Source organism: Schistocerca serialis, chromosome 6 (genome assembly GCF_023864345.2).
Source record: "Schistocerca serialis cubense isolate TAMUIC-IGC-003099 chromosome 6, iqSchSeri2.2, whole genome shotgun sequence".
Lineage (NCBI taxonomy): Eukaryota > Metazoa > Arthropoda > Insecta > Orthoptera > Acrididae > Schistocerca > Schistocerca serialis.
Window position 1 is genome coordinate 682937991 of NC_064643.1, and position 12994 is coordinate 682950984.

General features: G+C 41.4%; 1 protein-coding gene across 3 annotated transcripts in view; it reads left to right on the forward strand.

Annotated features, from left to right (window-relative positions):
* Positions 1–12994, forward strand: part of LOC126483749 (kinectin-like) — a 63781-nt gene that overhangs the window by 18170 nt on the left and 32617 nt on the right. The gene's annotated exons all lie outside the window — the stretch shown is intronic.

The window sequence follows — 12994 nt, forward strand, 5'->3', positions numbered from 1 at the left end:
CTTCTTCGCCGATTCTCTCGACCGTCAGTACGGGTTGTATGTGTCTGCCCTGCTGCCCCCCGGAGTCCGCTTCCGTCGCCTGCTTCGACAATTGGATTTTGCCCTCCCTACCACCTTCAGAGAGGGTGAGAGCCCGACACCACCTTGGCTCCAGGCTCCGGTTCGTATTTATCTCGACCTCAGCTCACTCCCGAAGGAGGGTACTCCGGCTGCAGTGTATTGCTCCCGGTTTGTCGAACTTCGTGCTCGACTTGCTGGTCACACCTTTATTTACACCGATGGCTCCAAAACTGACGATGGTGTCGGCTGTGCCTTTGTCGTCGGGACCGCCACCTTTAAATACCGGCTCCTTGACCAATGTTCCAGCTTTACGGCCGAGCTTTTTGCTCTCCATCAGGCCATTCAGTATGCCCGCCGCCACCGTCATTCATCGTATGTCCTCTGCACTGACTCACTCAGTGCTCTTCAGAGCCTTGGGGCTCCCTATCCGGTCCATCCCTTGATTCAACGAATACAGCAGTCCCTCCATTGTTTCGCTGATAATGGCGGTTCTGTCAGCTTTCTGTGGGTCCCCGGACATGTGGGAGTGCCTGGGAATGAGGCTGCGGATGCTGCAGCCAAGGCTGCAGTCCTCCAGCCTCGGCCAGCCTCCCATTGTGTCCCGTCATCTGACGTTTGTGGGGATGTCTGTAAGCGGCTTGTGTCCTTGTGGTGGGATGCTTGGTCATCCCTCCAAGGAAACAAGCTCCAGGCAGTAAAACCGCTCCCAAGTGCTTGGACAACTTCCTCCCGACCATCTCGGCGCGAGGAGGTCGTTCTGACCAGGTTGCGGATTGGGCATTGCCGGTTTAGCCACCGCTACCTGCTCTCTGGTGACCCAGCCCCGCAGTGCCCTTGTGGTCAGGCATTAACGGTGCGCCATGTTTTATTGTCGTGTCCCCGTTTTAGTCAATTTCGTGTTGTCCTGTCCCTGCCATCTACCTTACCGGATGTTTTAGCTGATGACGCTCGAGCAGCTGCTCGTCTTCTGCGTTTTATAACTTTAACTGGCTTGACCAAAGACATTTAGCCTTTTTACTTATTTCATCTGCATCTTTGTCCGGTCCTTTTGATGTCCCCCCATCCCCTTGAGTTTTAGCAGGTTCCTTGTGCTCTAACACCAGTGACTGGGCGCTAATGACCTCAGCAGTTGAGCGCCCTTAAACCCTACCAAAAAAAAAAAAAAAAAAAAAAACCAACCTACCTACCTTCTCCTCACTTAACCTCATCAGTTTTATTTGTTTATTTTGTTAAGCATGCATTCATCAAATATTTGCTATAGGATATAGCTCATGTTACATAACAGTAACATTGATTCAGTGACATAAATAATTTAAGCACATAATACTGTACATTAGTATAATAGTGCAGCCTGTTATATAGTACCATAGACAACAAAAGCAGTTTCAGATATACAATACAGAGAGGAAATAATTTAAATTTAAATTAACAGATATTCATCTGCAGCGCAACAGCACCTGTCTTGTAAATGTTTTCAAAGCTGCTTTGAATGTTTGTTTCTTTTATTTCCTTAATGTGATGGGAAAGTTTATAGTAAAGTTTTTTGCCAGTTTGCAGTGTTCCATTTTGTCTGAGAGTTGTGTATGCATGTTTGCTCTGGAAGCCTGACTTTTGCGTGGTGTCGTGTGTGGACTGCTTGATTTGTAGATACCGAGTGGTTTTTAGTTACTGAAATTTTCTTCAGGTATGTAATTTTCTCAAGACTGTACAGGTGTGGTAATGGTAGTATCTGGAGTGATTTAAAAAGGGGTTCACAGGAATTTTTTTGTGTGGTATTTTCAGTGCCCTAATGATCCTCTTCTGTGCTATGAAACAGCTTTTGCTTATTGAAAAATTTCCCCCAAAAAATCATCCCATATTGCAGCAATGATTGATTGGGAATAATACGTATTTTTTAGTGTTTCTTTCATTGTATATGTAGCAAGTATTTCTATGCCATAGTATATTGTGCTAAGCTTCTTGCTGATGTATTAGATGTGTGTGCCCCACTTGATGTTGCCCTGTATCTATAATCTTAGAAATGTTGTTGGGTTTGTAGTTTCTAATTTTTTTTGTTAAGAAGACTTATGGTTGGGTTAATGAATGTTTCTTGTGCTTGGTATGAAGGTGCATTATAACAGTTTTCTCGTTGTTGGTAATAAGATTTTGTGATAAACACATTTTGTAATGTGTATGGTACAATTTTGTACTTCATATTGTAGTTCTGCAGTGGTTTTGGCTTTTATCAGTAGTCATGTCATCTGCAGATTTTATGTTTGGTAATCACTCAATGATTCTAGGTCATTGAAAAACATTACGAACAACACTGGGTGCTAGATAGAACCTTGGGGCACACCATACTTAATTTTTTAGATTGGTAGGAGTACATAATGTTTTCTTCCTAATGCAAGACATCAACTATGTGCTCCCCGATTTTCAGGTATGTCACCTACTCATTTGCCAGACCCCCACTTCCGCACATACTCCAATTTTTGTAGTAAGTTGTGGTCTATCACATCAAAACTTTTGTGAAGTCCAGAAATAGTACTGATACAGGTTATTTTTGATCTTTGCTGTCTAGGCTTCACTGACAAAGTAAAAATTGGCTGTTTCTGTTTTGAGTTTTCTGAAACCATGTTGGGTACTGATACAAAAATTTTTATATGAATGAAATCAGTCTTCTGTAGACAACAGATATTGGCATGTAGTTCTTTTAAATTGTCTTGTCTACCTCCTTAAAAAAGAGGTCTTACCGTGGACATTTTTAGTTTTTCTGGGAAAATATTACTAAACAATGAAGAGTTGCGAAGATAAGTTAGGCAATTAATCAATACTGTCACAAATTTTTTTAAATATGTGATCAGGGACATTTTCTACCTGAAGCAAATTTTGGTTTTAATTCCTATATAATATTCAGAATTTCCTTTTCGTCTGTTGGACACAAATATTGTTTTTTTCATGCAAGTTAATTTTCTGCTTATCTCTGTTTCCAAAAGGTGTTTTTTGCTGTTTCTCCATACAGTTGTTTGCTATTTCTGTGAAATATACATTAAATACATCAACTACTCTGTGTCAGAAATTTTGTCTCCATTATAAAGCACATTAACATCAGTTTCTCCTGAATTTTGGTAGTTTCTCTTGTAACAATGTGCCCCATTGTTTTTGTTTTACTTGTAGCTTTTTCCATGTAGTTGTCATTTGTTAGATTTTTTTGTCCTCCTGGTAACTTTATTTAGGATGTATATCTTTTAAAATAAGCATCAAATTCTGGACATGTTTTGGTTTGCTTGGCTATCGTATAGAGAAATGTTTTCCTTTAGTGAAACTTTTATGCTTGCAGTTATCCACCAAATTTTTGTAATTTTTTTCTGGCTGGGAAGCACAGTTAAAAATAGTGCTGGAAGGTGCTTGGGAACTTAACAAATTTTTCGTTTGTGTTGCTACAGCTGTATACTTTCTCTCATGTCTCTTTAGTTAAGCAGTTAATAAATCTATTTTTGTTCACTGAAATTTCTGACAGTGGTTACTAATGTTCTCTTAGTATGTACAGGATGATCCATTTTCAGTTATATCTGTGCAGTATGATCCCAAAAACTGTGGTGAAACATTCTGCATTACATTTTGTAAGAAGCAGTAAAAAATTGGGTTGTTGTGGTGGCTGATGTGTTTGTTACATTTGTTGCTGTTTCTATAGTAGGTTTGAAGTTAAATGTTAAGAGGAGTTTCGGTAAGTCAGCTTACTGTTTTGATTTTACAGAAAGTCAATATTAGTCACCACAAATAACCAGACCTCCGTTCATCTTTGATAGCACATGGAAGAGGTATTCTAAATTTTATAGCAATGTGCTCATGTCGCTATCGGGAGTCCTGTACAAACAAATTATGGTCATATTTACATTTAACAGTTACACACCTGATATTTCCAGATCTTTTTTTGGGAATAGCTTCCAGAAACAGAATGGGCACAAGTTTGATATCACTTCTAACATAGATATAACTGCCACCATAACCTTCTGTGTTCCTGCAGAAATGACTGCCTAGTGTGAAGTCTGGAAGATATACAATTTTCAGTGTTTCCTGTAATCAGTATTCACTTTATACACAGGACTGAAATGTCTTTAAGTTCATTTTCTAGCAGTATTTGAATTTCATCAATTTTATTTGTTAGCAAGTGCACATTTTGGTGAAATATGCAGGGGCAGCACTTAGTCCTGAGATCTTGGGCTTAACTTGCTTTTGCTGTTGCATTTTGAGTCTTGACTGGGTGCGGTGCTGAGTCTGGGTTCTCCTCCTGGTGTGCAAGTAGTCCTCATATTTCACGCAGGCTGTCTTTGATCTTCCACTGGGTTGCCAAGCCGTGGGAGAGTCTTCTGTACAGATGGTCTCTCTTTTTCTTTTCCGGGAGTGTTTCTCCTTCCTTGAGTTTGATATTTGCAGATGAGTATTTTTCCATAAAAACACATATTTTGTTTAGGAGTTTTCCCTGTTTTTCTCCAGTGGTTGATGTTGGGGATATTTTTGTTTCTCCTTGAGTAGCTAATTCTAGTGTTAGTACTGGTTTCATATCTTGTATGGGTTTTGATGCAGCTTTCCTTGGATTTATTTCACATGGTTGTTGAAGTTTGTTCTTCTGCGACTGGTTTTATCTGTGGTTGGCTTTAGTTAGACTTTGTTTCCAACCGTATACAACCGTATATGTCTACACAGCTTTTCTTTTCCCTTTGTCACTGTGTGAAAATGATAATCACTTTGTCTTGGGAATCTGTTTACATCTACAGTGATGACATGGGCTTGCTTCAGTCATATTTACCAAACAGTTGTTCATTTTATATATCGATATCAGCCTTAAAGGCTCTAATCTTCCCTTCCTGTTCAGCAATTTTCCTATACCTTGAACATACTTTGCAATACCATGGAAGAGACCCAGTTACTCCCCCAGTTTCTGTGCCATTAGATTTCCTCCAGTGTAATCATTTGTCGTAACAGATTCATTTATTCTTCATTTTTTGAGTAATTGTTTTTTAGGTAGCATTAGGATGGATATGTTATAAACTTGAAGTTACCACTTTTGTAACTGATGTAGTGGTGCAGCATCAAGGAATAAATTTTTCATCCTGTGACAGATATTACACAGCATAGCAAAACTGAGAGCGAATAAAGATTTTTTTTTTACGCAGGTATCGACATTACATACAGTAAACCACTTGGCCGATTAGATACGGAGTAATCATCAAATAGTACAGAGAGGTCTTCATGAGACCCTTGTACTGCCACCCTCCATCCCCCCTGCAGTCAACCCTGTGATTGGTATATTCAACAAATTATTTTGGTGCTTAAACATTTGTTCACTCTTAAGTCTAGGCGTTTTTCTTTCCCCAGTTTAGACATTGTTGTTTTGGTCTTCAGTCCTGAGACTGGTTAGATGCAGCTCTCCATTCTACTCTATCCTGTGTAAGCTTCATCTCCCAGTACCTACTGCAACCTACATCCCTCTGGAGCTGCTTAGTGTATTCATCTCTTGGTCTCCCTCTACGATTTTTACCCTCCACACTGCCCTCCAGTACTAAACTGGTGATCCCTTGAAGCCTCAGAACATGTCCTACCAACCGATCCCTTCTTCTAGTCAAGTTGTGCCACAAACTTCTCTTCTTCCCAATCCTATTCAATACCTCCTCATTAGTTACGTGAGCTACCCACCTTATCTTCAGCATTTCGTTGAAATCTGGGCTTGCTCCTACATAAATATCTCACAAACACATTCAGCTTATAAACAATAAATTCTCTCTGCTCCTATTTTGTACAACATTTTATGCAGAACAAGTGCTAGCTGTTTTTCGGCAGACAGGACAATCATTAATTGGCAAAGTGTAATTGTTGTAACAACTTCTTTAACTAAAATAAAGAAAACATTGGCAGTGATTTGCACACAGTGCCATCACTGGTCTCCACATGGGACGGGGAGTTTCACATTCCTTTACAATCCATATCAGACAAAAATAGTAATCGAATAACCTCAGTATGATCAACTGGTAAATTATTGTGGAGTAATACCAACATTGCAGCACAATGTGCCATTGATGGATGTAGAGCTGTTAAAACATGAAATCCCAGTAAAGGCTAAATACTAATCCTTACGTATATATCTACAGCTTTACCCTGCAAATCACTGAAGTGCATAGCAGGGGGTACATTCCATTGCACCAGTTATAAGGATTTTTTCCTGTTCCACTCATATATGGAGTAGAGGAAAAAAGACTGTGTAAATGCCTTGGTGTTACTGTAATTAGTGATCTTTATGTGATTGTTAGAGTGCACACACCAAATAGCTGCTTACAATAAGTAATCTTTATTTATGACAGACTGGACAGATGCTGTACGGAACAAGATCTTCTGCTGTTACCAACGTGTCAAAAATATTACAATTAATGACTAGTTATCTCCAAGTGAAGCGAGGTGCAGGTTTACGCAGTTTATACCAAACAGATCTGACAAATACGAACTTGTGTCTTGAATAGCTGCAGACATGGCAAAGAGTAAATTTCAATACCTTCCCATACCTTGGTAAGAAGTTAGCCCATCCAGACAACCAAATGTGACAACAGACAACTTCACATTGCTTCAGTCTCACAAGAAACCACAACAGAAGAAAATGACCACAGTAGGAACAATGAGCAAGACTCAGGAGAAACTCCTAATTGCATGAAGAACAAAAATTCTAACCTATATCCCGTAATTGTCTTGAAACTAACAGCTAAGCCTCGGTTTCCTTGTATAAATACCAGACACATTCTGATCATTACCAGCACTTAACTATGTACCTACATGTTTATTTTGATGTTGATACTACATCAGAATATTTTATGGTATGTCTAGCTGGTATACATGCAAACATTTTATCTTTCTTATGTAGCACCAGGACTTTTATGGATTGTCAGCAAACTAGGTCAGTTGGTTACACCTTCCTGTTTCTGTAACAGATTTGAAGAGGGCAGTTGCCAAAACCAGTCAAAGTGAAATATAAAAATTTGTGATCAAGATGGACCTGTAAAATAAAATTACCTTTTGTAATTCTGCATAATATGGTGTAGACATGATCAAATGATTTTTAAATATTCTACTAAAGTTGATTACAGGAGATGAACAATTAATGTATTTCACAACATCTTAGACATGGCAGCAATGAATGTGTGGATCATCTACAACCAAAGAAACAAAAATTACTTGAAAAAGGTGTTAATTCTTCAGTTGATAAACAGACTCGTGAATGGGGAATCATGTAAGGCGGGCTAGGAGCAAGAAAGACTATTGAACAAGGTGGCTGTAGCATTGGACAGATAGAGGTGAAAGACTAGTCAGATTAGAATGCACAGAGGAAATAAGACCAATGACATCTGTGAGAAATGTAAAAGAACGAGCTGCAGAAAACACGAAAAAAGTACCATTAATCTGCCCAAAATGTTTCCAATATTTAGAAACAAACAAGTGAAACTCCACATGGGACCTGCATTTTACTGTGTACTCCAAACCACAGTGCAGCTTGATTTTTTTTTTTTTTTTATTTTAACACATCATTGTCGGAAGTCACTTAGGATTGAACTCTTCATCTTTGGATTTGTAGTCTGATACTTACTTGCTGGCTCTCCTCGGATACAGTTTTCCTTATTTTACATTCTCTTTCTTTATTCCTCAGCCAACTTCGCATCAGCTCCCATGTGTCTTTTTTTTATATGATGGTACTCACATAGCTTCTAGTGATAAGTTAATTGGTTTTAGACTTGCGCCCATCAGGGGCTCAGCATTCATTCGCTGAGTACGGGCTTGGCGGCCTCGGGGTTCCTGAGCTGGAGACTGGTAAGTGCCACCAGTCCTGTCACCGTAAGCTCTGGCAATACTTCAGCGACCACCATGCGGTGGACCAGCGGTTATGTTGTGTGTTTCGGAGAATGGGGGTCTTGGCCTCACCACCTGCACTGTGAAGAAGGTACAGACCTTTATAAAAAAACCTCAACCTCAAGGTGTGCTATGTGCTGAGGCGGCGAATGATGTAGAGGTAAAACAGTCTTTAGGGGGCAAACTCTGGGGCACCTCAGGCATGCAGGCCTCTGCCTGTGTTGACAGTAGTTTCCCTCAAGTCTCATGGGGTCCCTGTGGGACTGTGTCGTGGGGTCCCTGGGAACGCTCCACTTGCAACTGATGTCGTTCGGAAGCCGTCAGAAGTAGGCTTGCCACCTAAGCCACATACCACTCCACAACATCAGAAGCAAACTAAGCCATCCCCACAGCCCAGGCAACTGCCTCCTCCTGTCAGTAAAGAAAACATCCTTTGAAAAGTAGTTCTTTAGATTGACTAGCTCTCTCACTTTCTGATGGAGGCTATGCTCTTGAGGATATGGATTGCCAGAGAAACCAGAGAGCACGGAACTGGCTAACATTCCCCCTGACCTCTCTGGTAAATAACCACCTCCGAGGAATAAAGAAAAGAACCACCATCGCTAACCAATAGCTTCCACAGGAACTTCTGTGTTGCAGTGGAATTTGAATGGATATTGCTCAAATTTGGAAGAATTGCAGCTGCTGGTCCAGGAGAAACCTTTCTGCATCTGCTTACAAGAAACACTTCTTAAAGCCAGACACACCTGCATTATGGGGCTACCAGGTATACAGGAAGGACGATACTACTGGAGACAGGGCTAAAGGTGGAGTGGCTATTTTCCTTGATGAGATGCCTCTCCTCTCCTATCCCTCTTACCATGACCATGCAAGCAATTGCTGTGAAAGTTCTCTCACCCTGTACTATCATAGTGTGTTCTTTGTACCTGCCCCCCCCCCCCCCCCCCCCCCCCAATGACTCTTTGGATGCGCACACACACTGCAGACCTCTTCCAAGCACTCCCATGCCCATTCCTCCTTGTGGGGGACTTCAAGGCCCACAATGTGCTGTGTGGCTGAGCTACTACTTGCTCCAGGGGTCGGATGATCGAGTGACTTGTCCATTCTGAGATTATCTGCCTTCTGAATGTGGGTCAGATGACTCACTTTTCCACAGCTATTGACCTTTGTTTTTGTTTTCCAGGTATTGCAGATGCAGTTCAGTGGGAAATGGCTCCAGATTTACATTCTAGTGACTACTTCATAGTGTGGATCCATCTGCAGACTAGGACTGTGGCCAACAGGAGACCACGCAGGTGGATGATAAAAGGGAAAATTGGTTACAGTACAGTCAACAGGCTATTTTTGAACGAAAGGATTGTGCACAGGAGGCAGTGGCCCATATCCCTCATGAGATCCATAGGGCTGCCACTGAGTCCATCCCCAGGCCTGTACCTTGGTGGAATGACGACTGTTGATTGATCAGGGCCCTGGTCCAATCCTTTCTGGAGAACTGGCGTTTTCCTTATCCCATTGGCGATGCCATGTCTGATTGGTATGTTCGGGAGAATTGTGTGCCCCAGGGCAGTGTCCTCAGTGTCACATTGTTTGCCATCGCTATCAATGGCATTTTCTCTGCCGTCAGGAGCCCTGTCAAATGATCTTTGTTCGTGGATGACTTTGCTATCTTCTACTCTTCCTCTGATCTTACGACGACGATGACGCAGCTACAGCTGACCATTAGGAGGCTGGAAACCTGGACCCAGACAACTGGTTTTCAGTTCTCACCTGAGAAGACTGTGTCAATTTTAATAGTGCTTGTTGGAGTTTCAACCTACCAGAGCTTACAGTGGGGGACCGTATTTTACGTTTTCAAGACACTGTGTGCTTTTTAGGTTTATTATTTGACTTGGTATTAACATGGCTCCCACACTTGAAAGACTTACAAAGAGCTTCCAGTTGTTGAACATTTTGAAATGACTTTGTGGAAAAACTTGGGGAGCTGACAGGTCCCGCCTCCTGCAGTTTTATAGGGCATGTGTTCAATCACACTTAAACTATGGCAGCATGGTCTACTGATCAGCCCGTCCTTCCTACCTCCGCATGTTAGATGCTGTCCGCCATGAGTGCATTCGGATATCGACTGGAGTCTTTTGGACCAGCCCAGTTCAGTCTGTGAACCACCACTCTGGATTCAGCAACGTAGCCTTTTGGCCCGACAGGCACTGAAAATTTGCCACCTCAGTCATTGGCATGTAGTTCAGTGATCCAACGCATCTTCCAACGACTGTTCAGGAATTGACCTCAAGCGACCCAACCATTTGGTATACGTGCTACAGACTGTCTCAAGGATCTGGATCTCTCAGGCATGAAAATACACACCCATGGATGGAACTCACTGCCACCTTGGTGTCTTCAGAGGCTCAGTGATTTTAAGCTTGACACAATACATGAAAAGTTGTAATCCAAATTTGGATTTTACAGCTTTTGTTTTCGTCCATGTTAAGTATGTACCATAGCTTTATTGTTGTTTATACAGATGGATCCTAGCAGAGGAATACTCTCGGTTGTTCTGTTGTTTTCCCTGATAGGGTTTTGAAAGTGTGTCTTCCTGAACAATTTACAAATTATGATGCAGAGTTAAATGGCATTCTGATGGCACTGGAGAGGGTTCAGACATTACCGCAAGAGTTTTCTTTTCTGTTCTGACACACTTATTGCACTGCAAGCACTTCACCAAATGTATCTCGTAGACCCGCTGATTCAGCTCATCCATGACTCCTTACAGCAGCTCCAACGCCATGGCAAGGTGGTGATCTTTTGCTGGGTACCTGCCACATTGGGATACATGGTCATGACATGGCGACAAAGCTGCCAAGGAAGCATGTTGGGATGGTGCTGCCAGTCAATGCCCCATCCTGTTGCACGCCATTATCTGACAGATGCATCATGCGCCAATGGTTGCAGGTGACTGACAACAAACTGCAGTCACTCAAATTGACCACAAAGGCTTGCAGACTTCATGTCAGCCTCGTCACTGGAAGGAGGTTTTGCTTACCAAAGTGTGCATTGGGCATAGCCCGTTCACACATAGCTTCCTCCTCTGGTGGGAGGATCCACCATTCTGTGAAGTTTGTGGCGTACCGCTTTCAGTTCAGCATATTGTGGCTACGTGTGTTCTGTATGCTGATATTAGGGCAGCCCTCGGTCTTGCTGGAGATCTGTCCACCATCCTCGCAGATACTGATACCAGTGTTAAGAGTGGTGAAATTTTGTGTGAACTGTCAGCCCTCATCCCTAAACTGATGGTGAAGGATGGCAGACTTTAATACATTATAAACTGCTCCGCATGTGGGGACAGCCTTCATCTCCACCAATGAGATTTGCATGTTGTCTTTTAGTCAGGGCGCTGATGACCGTGATGTCAAGTGTCCCCTCAACCCAAATTATCATCAGCTCTTACGTATAGTGATGGTTTTATTAGAGCAGTATTGGGCCTCATTTTATATTTTGCACAACTTGTTAGGACCACTTTGAAAGTTTAGTGGTGGCAGCTTGATAAGATATATCTCTTCAAATTTACTTTAGTATTTACAAAGTGGTAAGGCGAGGCTCATGCTGGGTGCACAAAACATGTTCAGCCAATCTCATGAGATCTGTAGCCAGAGCAACAACCCTCAGTTGTCATACTGCAGGTTTGAATGTAAATAGACTGCTGTGAAGATTGACAAGCAAATATGTGGGAAAGAAGAGGAATCTGGCATTCATAAGGCAAATCTGTGGGGTGAATGTTAGTGGTTCGACTCGTGACACAGGTGACTGTGTCTGGTAAGGAAGGCAGACATACTCTTCTGAGTGAACTCATAAGGTTTCCTCCTAAACTTTTTAAAGCAAAAAAATTCAGGAGAGTATCACAAAGTGGAGTGGTTCTTAGACACTCTAATACTAATGTATGAATGTTGGCAGTTGTTCCTGATACTCCTCGGAATCAGCCTGTAGTTAACAAGATACCTGCCGTGGCAAAGTGAAAGGAGGAGATGACTGACTGCCTTCAAAGTAAGTGATAATCTTAAAAAGGTGGATCTCGTGGAGTTAATAACTTTTCCAGGTGTGAAATAGGTGATTTGGTGTACAGAAATTTGGCTGCCACATTAACACTGCCATTTCAACCCTTTATAATAGATATGGGCCCAGACTGAAGGTTGTGTAGCTGAGAATAAAAATTAAAAGAAAAATTAATCTGCAATTGAAACACTCAACATTGAAGCTGTTAAGAAAGTTACCGCTGAAGCCCAAAAGAGTCACATCTTAAGCAGTGCATTGTGGGGAAAAAAGTGGCAGAGCCGAGCTGTTTTGAAAAATTCAGTAGGGGAAATGATCACATCATTAAACAATGACCGCAACAGTGTTTGCAGCACCTGTGATAGCAATGAGAATAATTTCAGTACTGTTTTTCCACTATTGCCACAAAAAGTCAGCTGACAGACTCAGCTGAGTGAGTGTGGTTTAAGAACCTGCACAGAGGAATTATATTTCTGTAAGTTGATTGTTGGTAAAAAACTGTTATCAGAAACTAAATATTATAGGCATGGCACTCACTGTGTTTGTACATATGTACATACATACATACATACATACACACATACATACATATTCTTACCTTTAATGCTAATATTGTAAAGGTGTTAACTTTGTGTTTTGTTTTCAAAAATCCTTCTTATGTGTTTCTAAAACAAGCACTACAAGCAGTTACCAGTCACTTATCAGTCAGTCCACACTATACAATCAGTTGATTTGCTCAGTTTGTGTTTTATGAATAACATCTCATTTATTTAAGGTAGGCATCAACCCATGTGGACTGCAGACTTGTTTTATGATGACAATATACTGTGACCGTTACTAATAGGTGTGCATGAATTTGAAAATTAACTTGGGCGCCATTGTGTTGAATTATTTAAAAGTGGCTTACAGCACCTCAAAATTGTCGACGGGACACTGAAAGCAGATTACCAGTGAGGCATAGTGTAAGGTTTGTAGTCTTGCAAATGGAGTACTCCAGACGTGATATCAGTGACACCCTTTTCAC